The sequence below is a fragment of the Struthio camelus genome, chromosome 7, assembly GCF_040807025.1.
Source record: "Struthio camelus isolate bStrCam1 chromosome 7, bStrCam1.hap1, whole genome shotgun sequence".
NCBI lineage: Eukaryota > Metazoa > Chordata > Aves > Struthioniformes > Struthionidae > Struthio > Struthio camelus.
The window spans coordinates 3,604,893-3,619,900 of NC_090948.1; positions in this window are offsets into that span (position 1 = coordinate 3,604,893).

The window sequence follows — 15,008 nt, forward strand, 5'->3', positions numbered from 1 at the left end:
AAGGTTTGAACTGATGCAGCAATTAAATAACTACAGCCAGAGGAGACCTTGGCAACAAAAAGAGCACTGCTAGTTGCATTCTCTGCTTCAGGGACTCTTCTTTCCAAGAAAGTGGCAAACCACTTAAGTGAAGACACATGACCTGATTTTTGCCCACAAAGCACCTAGAAATAAAAAATGCTTACCGCCAATGTTTTGAAAAAGCCAGAATTATTGGCTGATGAAATCAGAGTAATCAGCTATACTGGTGCTTAATGCTTCATAGGATCCCTGCAGATAAGCACAGAAACGCTGTACAACCTGCAGTGGAATGTCTTTCACAGCTGTAAACGCTAATCTTGTTATAAAGTAGATTAGGACTTCACAGGCATAAATGTCTGGCACAGGTAGGTTTTTTTTCTTTTTTTAAATAATTAATCATTTAAATACTTAAATGCATATTAGATATTGCAAGTTCTGTCATACTGCACAAGAAAGAATATGATAATTCCTAGTCACTAAAGCTTATATGCATTGATAATGCACAAGAAGGTAGAATTGTTAAAGTGTTCTTGTTTCACAGCTAGAACTAGGGCATGGTTTGGAAGGCCCTCTGCTTCCTTGATCTCATGCACATGTAGGAGGACTGGAAAATGGTGCAATGTCCCGTAGCCACCTCCGGCTGTGCCTGCAACGCTCTTGCCATACGTGACTGAGGACACTGGGCTGCTGATGCAATTAGACAGTAAGCTTCCCGAGGGAGAAAGGGGGAGGAAAAACTGATCGTGTCCCCTCTGTACCTCACTCAGAGCCGGTTTAATTCTGTGAGAGCTACGTGCTGATTGGTAAAAAAAAAAAAAAAAACAAAAAAAACCCCAGCATTGTTCTGCTTTCCCCTGAAGCTGCTGTTGCAATGTCACTGCACCCTTGCACAGGGCTGTGCTTTCACGGGACAATATGTCCCTTCATTTAGGAAGCAAAACAAATCATAGGGTTGATTTATTTACCTGGCTTTTTTTCCAGTATTAACACTTGGCTGGTTTCCTCAGATAGTGGGAACATAAGGACATACCCCGGAAACAGCGTCCAAGATCCAGGACATAATTAGAGCAGAACAAAGTGCTGCATTTTACAGCTAGCGGGGAAAGCCTTTCCGTGGGAACGGAGGGGGAAGCTTCACACGTAGTAGCCAGCATTGTAAATTCAGTGTGTAAAAAGCAGGAGGGGTAAGAGTATGGTCAGCTCTCAAGGGGAGGGCAAACCCTTTGACCCAATTATTCAATGTATGTAGACCCCCCTTTTGAAATAAATCGGTACACCAACCTCAGCCCAAGGTCAGACCTGTGCTACACAGCTTGTCCAGCAAATCAGAGCCGATCAGAGCTAGAGCTGCAACATGTACCCTACCGGCCAAGGTACCTCCTCTTCACCCGCCTCTATCTGCTTTTTACATCGAAAGCTTAATTTCATCTGGGGAGAAGTAGGGCAAGGCTGGTTCTAGTATAAATCAAGCTTGCAGGAGTGGCGTTTTGCTATAACATATGTCCCACTGCTCATGCTTTGTCAGTGTAGTACCTCACATCCTAGGCTGCAAAATGCCACCTGTGTGAACTCAGCCTGAGGCTGAGCCGCAGAACAGACTATGTAACTCTGACAGGTGCAAGTACAATGCCATTTATAAAATAAAAACTTTGACAAAAAGAGCAGGTTTCTCAGCTATAGCCAAGCTCTATTCCACACACTGGGCGAGTCTTGGCTCTCCAGGGTGCCCTGGCAGCTCTCTCTGCCCCGAGACTTGTTCCAGCACAGAAGTCCTGAGTGGTTTTGACACCATCAATTTAATGACCGTGTAGAACCTACTAGTGTATTTCTCCATTCAGGTGACTTATTGCTGTTATTCCTTTCCCCTGCTGGTTTGGTTTTCCTAGGCCCTTTTCAATTTTAGCAAGGAAAATACTCTGATGAGACTTACATCTATCTTGCAGCCAGCCATGTATCTTTATCAAATCTAAGAGTTTACGGTACCTATACTCCAAGTATACTATGCCTATGTATGCAGGCCTTTTTTGAATACAATCATTGTGGAAAAACTTGTTTTGCCACTTTATTGTATTATCACAAATATTTTAGCTGACTTCAACTGCTCGGATGACTCGCAAAGAGGCACTTGGTCTCCCAGAATAAAACACTGTTGTAGCAATTTTTTCCACATAAAAAGCAGGTGTTTTGTGGTCCTACATGGTTAGGATTTTTTTTTTTAATGCAAATAATACATTTTCAGTGCAGTCTTTAATGCATTATCTAGATGTAATTTTATACACAAACTAGCAAGGATTGTCTGTCTCCCACTGGAGCAATCTGGAACATGAAGCCACAGATCCTAATAGGTCATCTAAATTTGGATGAGAAGTAAATTTGTCTCCTGAGATAGCATTATCTTTACACAGTTTCTATGGTTGCTAGTTAGGGTCATTCTACTCCTCCTCATGAAGTCTGCCTCAGTGAAAAAGAAATCTAAATTACAAAAAAAAAAAAGTAGTGCTGACATATTCTTATTTCAAAATAAAAGTATGGACATAAGTGACTGTCATTTTCTAAGCCGCATGACTGTATAATGGGGAACATTTGAACTGTGAGCATTTTCGAACCAGTGAAGAAGTACTACTCGTATCCCCATGACCATCTTGTGAATAAGACTCTTTTACTTTGCAACATGAGAATGAGCTGGGACACATGCAGAAGGTGCTAGCTGTCTGTGAAGGAAGCCAGACAGAAAGCCAGGTCCCTCTGGTGAGCACATAGATAGGGAAACGCTTCTTTCACCAGAGCGGCTGCAATGAAAGGACTGCCTTTTTATTTGTTTTTAAACCTTCTGCCAGGCACTTTAACGGGTTTCTGTTAATTTTCCTTTTTCCTGGTTAAGCGAGCCTGCTTGGATTTGGCACTGAGTTTGCCCCTGTAGACCAGACTGATGAAAGCCTTGGATCATCCTCCCTGGAAGGTCACCAGAGCCACACTCCTGTGCTGTGAGGAAGACTTTCTGCCCTGAAAGCAGGGAGCAAAATCCCAACTCCTTTAAACGAGAGAGAGCTTCCCTAATTGACATCATCAGCACACAACACCCAGTGGGGTCTGATGTGTCCTGCTGGCGGGATTTTAGAGCCATAGCTCCCCACGCAGTACCCGTCTGTGGCCCAACCTGAACACGTTCAGCCTCCTACGATTTCACTCTTGGCTGCTGGAAGACAAAAATGGGACCAGATTCCATGGAAATGGCTTCATCATTAAATAAGCTGTTGAAACAGTTACCATTTCCTTGTTGTGCCTTCGTACCATTCCGGCACAAAGGGCTCTTGAAGGTAATGAAATATTAGGGATAATATAATTAAGAAAAAAGGTTTTGTTATTGTAAATGATAGTTTTTTATGAAAACATCTACCAGCACAGCTCTGTGGATTTGTAAGAATAAATGTGCAACAGGATAAGGAATTTGTTATTTCCACTTTGTTACAGAGGAGGCTCTTTTGTTAAAGAATGATTTCACAAAATTTACCGTGTAGGAAATTACTTCTTACTCAAGCGTATATCTTATCTTTTCTAACTCTAAGGAATACACTTTGTCTATCATCTGCATGTTCACTTATCAGTCATGTTAAGGAAAAAAGCTTTTGCAGAGTTCTGCAAAACTCCAGAGCTCTGGAGAATCTAAAAGACTTTTAATAACTATTAAAAAAAAAAGAGTTTTGAGGCTGGAAAAATACAACTTCTTACTTTCCAATTAAATACTTTGTTTCTGAAAATTTTACTCCTTGTGAAATAAAGTAGCTCCTCCAAAACTGGAGGGCTGGGAGTTTCCTGACAACTCTGGATGATGGAGCAACACCACAAACAACCCAGTGAAACATGGACCAGCCAATGTTATCACGCACTTGGTAGGGCTGCTTAATTCCATGGACAAGGTTTCTGCATGCCAGAATATCTTGAAATAGCTTTCAAGATAGCAGGCTTGAAAATTTCTCCTCACAGTTTAAAAGTAATTGAGTGAGAGGGCTAAATGAGTAAACTGAGCATCAGCTTCAGCAGCCCTTGCGGGGAATAGTCTTCAAGCAGTGCTGAGCACATGGTCAAGAAGTTCTGGGTATGACCCTCTTGTGCAGCGTATGAGAAGGCCCATACAGTGAGAATGGATTTTGAGGGAAGTAACCAAAAAATGGAAGCTAAGAAAGTTTCATCTGCACCTGTCAGATAATGGAGAATAAAAACAAAGAGAAGGTAAAGGTAAGGGTAATTTGTAATTATGGGAAACATCCATCTGCTAAGTTAGAAGCGTCTAGATATTAATAAAAGCTTCGGACACACTGTGGTAGGTGCCACAGGAATGCAAAGTTAAAAATCTTTAATACAGGAATATTAAATTGCATTTTTCATTTAGGTGGCTTTTAGACCAGCAAAGACTTGCTTAATGTGCTGAGATGTACATCGGCAGCTCTTCTGCTGCCATGGAGAATGAAACACATGTATAGGGACCTGGTCTCACAGCCATTACTTGTGAAGGACCTAGCTCCAAGAGCCAGGGATTGCAACATAAGGCTCTTCACCCCAACTTATTTACAAGTCAATGATGAGTCTAGAACTTCAACAGGTCACTTCAGAAGTATATCAGATATAATTTGTTTTCCCATCCTTAAAAGTTCTAGAAAGAAAAATCAGAAGTACAGATGCTTTTACTATGCCTTTTGCTTTGTTTCTGCATATCTAATAAACTTCCAAGTGATTTTTATACATTGTATGTCTCAAACAATACAAGTCCTCTCATGTTTGGGAGAGATTATTCATATAAAGGAGAACCACTTTGTCAAAACAATAAGAATAAGAAAGTTCTCAAGATTAAAATGTCAAGGAGATAAACACATTACTTTGAACCATATTTGTATTCTACAGCTAGTTCAAACAGGCAGTTATCTTTCAAAAAGTAAACATGCATGAAATCTGATCAGCTTTTTATTGTACATGGAATAAATTATGCAAGGCATTGTAATAGACTCCTATATGGCTCATTTACACATCTTTTGATAAATGTAATATGCAGATTCCTAGTCCTTTGTGAGACATTAACCTTCTTGCATATTGATGCTGTTATTCTGAGAGATGACAGGCAGTCAAAGACCTTTCCGTGACTCCTTCAAAGAAAGCAAGCCCTCTTATTGGCTAGGGACTTGCTTGGTAATGTACAAATGAACTTTCTACAGACTTCAGTCTTGTCATAAGTTTTCTTCTCAATGTCAAATAATTAAAAAGGTTAAATTATTAGCAGCTATATACAGCTGTCCACACTGCAGCCGAGGATTTCTTTGCTTCACTAATTGTTTCATCTGAGCAACAGAGGAAGCATCTATGCAATAATATTAGAAATAAAATAACTAACAGCGGTAAAGTGACCTCTCCAAGTGATTCCCTCCCATTCTGACCTAAGTGATGAGCACAGCATGCACGGGCTGGTGAATGCAAGGAGCGTGGGAGTTCGCCAAATTATATGAGTCTTCTGCTAAAAAAACCAGCTGCACGACCATAACAGAATATATCAGCTGCTTGTCAAGCAAAGCAGTCATTGTCTTGTCAAGGTAGGAGAGGACTTTGTTATACATTCTTTTAGGCCCTCAAACCCAGGATTCCTGGTTTTATTCTGGCTAGGAGGAACTAGAAGGCATTTGAGGAGTTGGAGGGGTAGGGAGAAAGTAAATTTTTGGGTTTTTTTTTTTTAAATATAAATCTTGAGACTGTTGACAAGTAGAGCTATTGTTGACAACACACCAGAAACGTTCAAACTAAGCTAGATCTTTTTGAGAATCTCCCAAATCAGGTAACTCTGCTTTATAGTACAAGAGCATCTTAAAAGCCACAAGCACTAGCAGGGTTTCTTTGGCTTAGACCTCATTCATATATCATAAGAGTCACTCCAAAGAGCTTTTCAGCCCAATTAATTCAGCCTAATTAAGGCTCACTCAGACAGCCAGGACCTCAAAGCTCTCTGCATTGCACTATCACCAAGTGAAAATTTGTATATCTGTACACCTCTGTGCAGAGCTGTACACCTCTAACCCACCCCTTAGAAAAGTCTTAGGAATCAGCAGCCACACTATGTTCACATTTTAAGTTAGCAGAAATATGGATAACCAGAGATGTCTCTAGCTCTGCAATACTATTTTAAGGGTGAAAGCAAGTTCCTTTCCGTTCCTCAGGTCGCTATAAAGCCATAGCAAGTCTGCAAGCTAATAGCAGTAATTTTAGTCCCAGGCATGTAAAAGTCATGATCAGTTCATCAGAAAAGCAAAGTTATCAGCTTGAAAAATCCTAGGATTAAGATAATTATATGCATATGTGTATAAATATATACTAAATGAAATTAATTCTTTTCTAGTTTTGAGTGCATAGGACGCGTTTACTCAAAAAAACCTGGAAGTGCCTGCACAACCACAGGGGCTTGGAACCTATTTTCATCTTAAAAAAAAAAAAAAAGCAAGCACAACACCAAAAACCAAAACAGAAAACCAAACCACACAGCACAATGACCCTCCTTGAGGAGCTTCAGCCTTAGAAATACCTCTGAAGCAGTGAGACTTAGGAATACTGTAACTGCACCAAAAGACTGCATTACCAAGGGGATTAGTTCCTGGTGTCTGCCTGGTTAGACTTGCTTTAGAGAGGGCTGTTAATGGGAAAGGATGGACTTGAAAGAACCCGAGTGAAAAACAGTTAAGCAAACATCTTGTTTTCTCATTTCTTGTGTGCCAAATTTTGGATTAATAAGCAAGATCAACCTACAAGACTCCAGCCTTGGTAGAACATTTGATAACTGCACATTTTCAGTTACGGCTCAGTGGATGTATTTGGTGCTTGTGTCTGAAGGGAAAAATTACTCGCTCCTAAAGTGAGTAGCTGGCTGTCAGTATAGAATTTTTTTTTTCCCCCTACCTTTCTCTACCTTGGACAAAAAGGTTTACACATGTTTATTCTAGGTACCAGTATTTCCCTGTATGAACATCTGACAATCTTTTTATGTTCACATATTCACATCACTCCTTTGAGATGAATACATGTGAAAAATCCATTTTATAGAGAGGAAAAGGAAACCAAGGCTCACATCTCACAGAGATGTTAAGACACCCAGGGACACTAGTAGAGAACTCAAATGATTTTTTTTTTAAATATGCTCAATAACTCATCAAAATCTTCCAGTGCTCCTCTCGGTTTTCCACCAAGGGCTATCATGCTCCTTCTGAAAAAGGAAGGAGACAAACATCTCCTGAAAGCCAAACCCTACACATCCCCTAGAATATCTAAATTAGTAAGTCAAAACAGCTCCAGTACCAGCAAATCAGAAACAGAAAACATAACAGGCCAAACTTCCGTCACCTTTGGTCTCACAACCACTGTTGCCTATCGAAGAGTTGGAGGGGCATCAGCAGCTCCAGAGAAACTAGCAGGCAGCTGAGCTGCATTAGCTAGCTCCAGCTCCCCGTCAACAGCCCTCTAAATGCAGTGGCATAGCCAATGAGGTCTGCAGAAACCCAGGACCTCTGTCAAATCAGATTACAGCACTTATTTTAAAGAGCTATTCACAGGCCACTTGCTTGTGTATTTCTATTATGACCTACTTTGAAACACACTTCTCCTATAGCTTTTTTTGCACAGCAGTAATTGAGTAAACAGACCTAAAAATGATGTTATGGTGCCATTCTCCACACTTGTGCATGCATTGTAAAATCGTGCACATTAATAGAAAAAAAAAATCTTTGGTTCCAGATGGATAAAATTGTCAAGAAGTGCCCGTTTATGAAAGAACAGAACAACGTTTGATAGTCTTCCGTACAAAATACGCACTAGGATATTTTGCAGTATTAAATAACAGGCGAGAGTGTAATTTAGGAGGAGGAAAGGGCTACGATAGACATAAAAAGACAGGATGTACCATTGGAATCAGATGAGAAACAAACTGGCCCTAGATATCATAGCCAAAGGAAGCTGGAGTTAAATTTTCACTTTTAGCTATCTTTCATTCCCGTTTTTGAAACTGCATACTAACATATAACAAATATAGATAGGGCAATCTGTAGTATCACTATGTCTAAGCTAATTTAAGGGGAAAAAATAGCCAACGTAAGTTCCAAATATGATATAAAAGTTGCAACTTGACTGATGAAGATCGAAGCAAGTACTTTATAATGTGCCTATTTTCTCACTCATGCCACAAGTTCAATGTGAAAAATACTAATTAACTATTATGGATATGTGCATGCAGTAGTAAATTCCTGAATTAAGACTTCCTGTTGATAATTGATCGGCATAAACAAGCAGACAGTAGTAGCGAAGAGGCATACTTGAGATATGCTACTGACATCAAGACTAAAATTATCGCGGGAACAGAAGAAAAAATCAATGCCTGAAACCTGAATTTGCTGGTCTTGCCAGTCTTTCTTTAGAAACATGAAGCTATTCAAACTGAAGCTCATGATGTATGTAACAATCTGAAAAATATTCTCTAGTTCCCCAGCAACCGCTCATTTGGACAGTGGGGTATGGCATTTTCCTCTGACCTTCATGAACCACTGGAAGCTGTAAAAAAACTAATAGGAGTAGAGTTTTATTTTATTTCTTCAGTCAGCGTTTTCTACAATGAACAAAATCAATACAGTGCAGAATCTACATGGGGTTTTGGATGAATGGGCTATAAAAAAAACCACACAAAAATGTTCAGAAAAGGTCAAGTGAAAATTAAAAAGGCAAGACCCACGTGGCGAAACCTCACCAATTCCTACAGAAAACATCCTTTAACTCTTTGCACTGCTTTGGTGACTGTATTACCGTCTATGACTATGGTTTCATAGTAAATGCTTGGGAGAGGCATATCACATTATGCAAAATACAGAGTCTAACACTTTGGGGAAAATTTTACAGCCCTTTGCTCAGTTTCTGATAAAGGTGGATCTACTGGCTTGTATCTGATCTGGTTAATTAGTAATATGCTGCCCCATTAGCTGTGTGACAAATTGTACCTCTTTGGTGTAACATAATATACATAAAATAATCTACTGAAATGAACTCATTTTTTTATGAGCTGATTTTTTTCCCTTCCTTATATAGTGCTAGACTTATAATTGTAATGGTTTGAGGATAATTTAATATTGAGGAGAATCTAATTTGCTTACAGCAAAAACGTTGAGATGGGCAAGTACTTTCTCACCTGTGCTGCTGACCTATATTACAGAAATATTGCAAAGTATTTAAAGGAGTACTTGCAAAATAAGCAATATTAGATAATATTCAGGGATATACAGAGAAGAGTTGATTCTGAGCTGCCCAAAGTCACCGTGAACCTGTCAGATTTAGATATATTTTAAGCATATTTAAAGAAAAGGAGAAAAGGAGGCCCTGGCAGAAAAGAGCGACTCTGCAAAGTGCGTTGTGAGAGCCCCAAGCAGTATTTCGTAGTTTTGGTTTTGTAACGTTATAAAGTAGTTGCCAGGGCAAGAAGTGCAGCGGTACGTGCAGCGCGAGGCCCAGCAATGCGCCGCGGACACGGCACGCGGACACGCATGCGCCCGGATGGCTTTGGCACAACACCTCTGAGAGGCAGCTGATGTAGTTTACTGCCAGATCAAGTCACTGCTTAACTTATCACATGTGTGGGAGAAATACTGTTATTTCAAGTCAGGTCCTGACGGTGAGGAGTTTTTCGCTTCGACTTTTAAATGCCTTTGAAGTCAATACTGTTAGACCGCAGAAAATAATCATGGATATATCCCGACTGGCTGACATACAGCCCCGGAGAGAGATTTTGCACGAAGCCCTGTGCTGTTAGAGCCCCCGTGCATAGCTCATGCACGCCGTGTTTACAGAAAAGGGAATTTTGCCCGTCAGAGATGGCAGGCAGCTGTCAGTTTAGTGCTGTAAAAGCTCCTACCCCTGCGAAATGAGTCTGCAGTGTCAATCTGAGGTGAATAACCAGGGTCTGGAAAACTCAGCATGGGTAAACCAATTCATCTCGGGGCGGCAGCACCATCTTTTTAAATAATTATGTTCAGTCTGGCTGCCATAACTTAAAATAAAGGACATCCAAATATTATGGATGAAGTAGATACATCAAGGTGAAATTACATGTGAGTGGTATACTTTATTTAAATAATGTTATATTATCGAGTTCCTAAAAAAATCCCCAATTTGCCCTTAATTTGAAAGGCAAATAAAATTTAGGTTAGTTGCAAAAACTGTGGAATCACAATATTTTTATTCATTATTTTTAATCTAAAAAGTCTACCGTTTAAAAACAAGCAAGGAATATTATCTTTGTAATAAAGGCAATTGAGAATCTAAATGAGAAATCAAATACTTCTTCATGCTGATTTATTTCAGATTAGAAAAACCTAAACCAGACATAAACAGGAATTGATGAAGCATGAAAAGGGAATCACTGTAGAGTGATAAAAATCTGAGTCGCGTTGTTATAGGTGCAGATTTGCATTAACTAAAATAAAACGATCTATAAGCTTTTCTAAAACTTAATTAATGCTGCAGAACAAAGCTTGAGATCAATTATCAGCATGATATCTTAGTACAGATAAATTTGAACTAAATCAACCATCAAAAATGTATGTTATCAATATCACATTGGAATGATTATTGTTATGGGATAGAAATGAATCCCAGTGCAGACTGAACTCAGCATCCTCCATTATACACAGGTGTTGGAAATGCAGGAAGTATAGCCTTAAGCTCTTAATTTTGCCTTTGCAGAATGTGCATGTGCTACTGAAATAAATGAGAAGCAAAAGACTATTCAGGTGCAGGCAAGACAAGTATTTTCCTAAGCCCGTTCAGAAGCAAGCATGATCAGTATTTTTTGCAGAATAAGAGACTTCACTGTTGACCTGCTGGACAACTATCATGAAATTGTTAGTTATCATCAGGAATTTATGGAAGTATAAAATTGGCAAGACAAAAATATAATTTCTTTGCATCTGGCAACTTTCGAGGTACTTTCTGCTACTTTTTTCAGCTACTGCTTTAAAGTAACTTCATCTGTTTTTAAATCTGCAGAGTACTTAGGCTAACTTATTTTAGGAGCTTGTACAGATTAATATTGTTTTCATCATGAAATAGGCATAAGAAATGAATGTAGTAACGCAGATTACCTGATCGGGAAGTTCACACATACGGATAAAACCTTCAATTGTATGACAAAATGAAATATTTGCCTTGTAATATATAATTAAAATTATTCTTAATTCAGTGTTTTACTGCAATCTCTACATTATTTGTAATGAGAATGAGCCTGAAAAGTCCTAGCTCAAAATATCCCAAATGACAGTCGCAACCCCAAGACTACCTTCTTATATGAAATGTCAATTAAAGTCAATTGAATCCATTGTATCAGAATCTACATAAGCTCTCACATGTCAACATGCTAGACCTGAATTTCCTGTCATCATTATGAGAAAACAGATTTAAGTTCTTCTCAGTTCAATCAGTGGGTGGAGGGACAGAGGGCGGGATGGAGGGATGGATGGGAGGTTCTGTGTTTTCCTCCTCTGGCCTGCTGAACTGCATTCTGTAGAAGCTAAAAATACATGAATGAGGCAAGAAGAAAAGCAGTATAAGCACTGCTGTTGTTGCAGGTGGTGGGTGAGACAAGTTCTGGCCTTGCAAGGAGAGCTGGAGATCCATGGGACGTTTTCTCCACGAAGACAGGTTATCATTGTCTTTAGCATCATCTTCCCCTGGTTTTTCCTCCCTGAAGGCATTATAGGATCCCTCACTGTCTTTAGCACAGTTTTATTTAAAAGCAATGGCACCGTTTGAGGATTTTTTTTAATGCTGTTTGCCCCATTCCAGCAATGGCCAGCTGATGGGGTAGAAGGCCCTGTGGCTGTCAAGCACATCAACCTCTGCTTAATCGTGTCATTCAAGCATTTCTGAGACAGAAATAAAGTGTCCCAGAGATGGTTTTAGATCTCTTCAATCAATTGTATTGATCAAACGGTGCTCCATTTTACATTCTGAGCTGGATAACCCTAATTTGTTTTTAAAGGGGTCTCTTTGAAGATAGTCTTAATTAAGTAGAAAGCAAAATAGCATATCATTAACATGAAGAGAGCAACCTAGACAGCTAAACAAATATCCCATCACTGCAGACATCTGCTGGTGTTAAACCTTTTTCAAGAGAATGATTATGGAATCACTAAGTATAAAGGTATTTGTCCTTTGATCAAGGACTTCTGCTTGAGTCCTAACCAGATAACAGACAGCGTGGATTCACTGAATAGTAATGAGTCAGTACATGCTGGAAAACGCAGCCTCAAAACGTAATGTGTATCACCGTTTGCATAGTGCCCAGCCTCAGGGAGCTGCTGTGGTTCAGGGTAAGCGCGGTGGTCCCGCGGCTCGTGGGGGCTGGCTAAGTCCGTCCTGAGTTCACTCTGATATTTGCCTGTAGCCACCACCCACGCTGAGCTGGATTATAAATTAAATGCAGCATCTCTCACAGAGCTAATAACTGTACTAACAAAAATGGCAATAAATACTATCTTACTTCCCCCATGCTGCAGCATTGTGTGTACACAACCCTGCTAACTTCATTACACCTCACGGAGAAAGATTACAGTCTGAAAATAATTAATTCTTTTCTCTATGATAGTTTTCCCTCTGTCAAAGAGCATTTAAGTATGTTGGTTGATCATGGCTTGTTATTTAGTTGTTACAGCTCCTTTGGAGTCATCAGCATCCCTGCTTCATTTTGTGGCAGAATTAGCTCAGGGGAGAAAAGCAGAAATGCACCACGCTTTCAATGCTGCAGCTAACCGCTTGCTGGGAGCCTGACCCTGTAACCCCGAACCGAGCAAACTGGCTATCCTTAGTGAGGGAGAATGAAAATGCTCCAGGTTTTTACTTATTTTTATCCTGATACTCATTATTTGAAGCTTACATATCCAGTAAGTGCAAAAACGTGGGGGGGACTGCATTTTATGTTCCTGCAGCAGTCATCTCGTCTCAAAAAGAGAACCGTCTGCGGACCCGAAACGAAAGCCTTTCCTAGAGAGGGAGAAGAGAATCGCATCCCAGCCGCAAGACTGTATTGTGGAGGTGTGTGATTGTTAATGAAGACATATGCTCTTTCCACTACACTCTGTTTACTCATAAAGAGTATAAGGTAATGGCAATGACAAGGTATTAGGTAAATCTAGATTTCTAAACAAACCATTTCTGAATGATAAAGCAGTTACAAGCAAAAGAGTGCAAGAAGAATTTTGGTCACTTGGGGTGCTGTTCGTGACTTTTGGTACTATCGGAAGATCACTGGCAAGATGAGATTAAAATCACCATAGCGCACAATTAAATTTTCATGAGAAATGAATTTTAAATAAGGATGACCATCTTTTTTAATAAATCCCTTTAAAAAACTAATGGTAGCAGCACTCTAGCATCACCGAATTACAGTAGCACGAGTGGGAGTGATACAACTGATCGCACACGCTCAGTGTGTCAGTGTAAAAGGTTTGCAAATCAAACTGCATTCCTTTAATGAGATCAGTGCGGTCTGTGTGGGCCAAACTGCCTAATGCGTGTTCACACTTTGCCATTAGGTTAATGCAATGTTTCAGTCCACAGAGTGCCGCAGGAATAAATAAGGAACAAATTCTACAGTGCAAGGCAGTCGGATTTATTTGAAAAAGCAGTCCCAGCTCCATTTCCACTTCTTCTAAGTGGCAGGTTGTTGGCCTCACTCAGGAGCACAGTTTTTTCTTTGATATGTAAAGATGATGCCTGTGATCAGCTGGGGTAGGAGGGATCAAAGCTAGCGTTTTAAAAATATCGCTTTGCCATCTACACCATCACCACAAACTGAGAAACTTCCTTCACGCAATCTATCCGAAAAAGAAAAAAAGAGGAAATTCAGTTCATTTCCATTAGCAGTGGATAACCCGATATTTGATTACTAGGCTAGCCTGAGTACAGACCCTGGTAGTTACTAACCCAGTAAGGCAGATGGCATATAATACAAAGTCATGTATCAGGAAGTTGTACGCTTTTTATCGAGCTAGTCACACTAAAGGCAACGGGCTGTCAGTTTGGAGATGTGAGAGCCAGTGACAGAACTTGACTTCACCAGTGTGACAGAGCGCTTCGTGTTGTGAGCGATCCTTGCTGCCTCCTGAAAGTAACCCGTAGTTCTCTTTGCCTGACTTCTCCGTCGCCTTGCCTTCACAAAGCCTCCAAGGAACGTGGAAAAACACACGCACAAAGAGAAGTTATGCAACTTCTTGCTACAACAAAATCTCTATCCTGCTGCTGGCTGGTGAATGGGTGCTTTTGTAGGGTAAGTGCTTCCCACGCCTTCAGGTCTACTTGGTCTCGTTTTGCCAAGTTCTAATTCAATAGACACAAGAATGAGCAGACTAGCTGCAGAGAGGTTAGATGCAGGGAAAGACCTGCAGGTAGCAATGTTTTTTCTATGTATTTTTTTTTCTTTTTGGAGGGTCTCTGGAACCATGAATGAGTTGAATAGTACAGTCCTTGAGGTTTCATCAGAAAGGCAAGAAAAGCAGTGTTACGATGTTAGCTACAAAGTAAAACGTGTGAAAAAATATGCGTATAGTGTTTTCATATAAAAGTATTCAGCACACAATTCCAGGAGAGCAAATAAGAACCAAAGAAGGGGAATAACAGAGTGAAGGAAGTGGAAGAAGAAACGGGAATGGAGACAGCCCTTTTAAGCAGATACAGTATGATTCCACTGAAGCTAACAATACGCCACTCGTCATCTCATCTTTTCCAAAGGATTCCTCAGGAATCAGCTACAGGAAAGTCCCCAGAACATGTGAGACAGTTCTGCGAGAAAGAGTACGGGTGGTTGGGGCTCCACCAGCACAGCCCCTGCTGCACCTCTCGCCCAGGTGACATTGTCATTGATGGTCTGGCTGCTGCCTGAGTGAAATCTCTAGTGCTGAAATCTCTAGGCATCATCCTGATCTCCC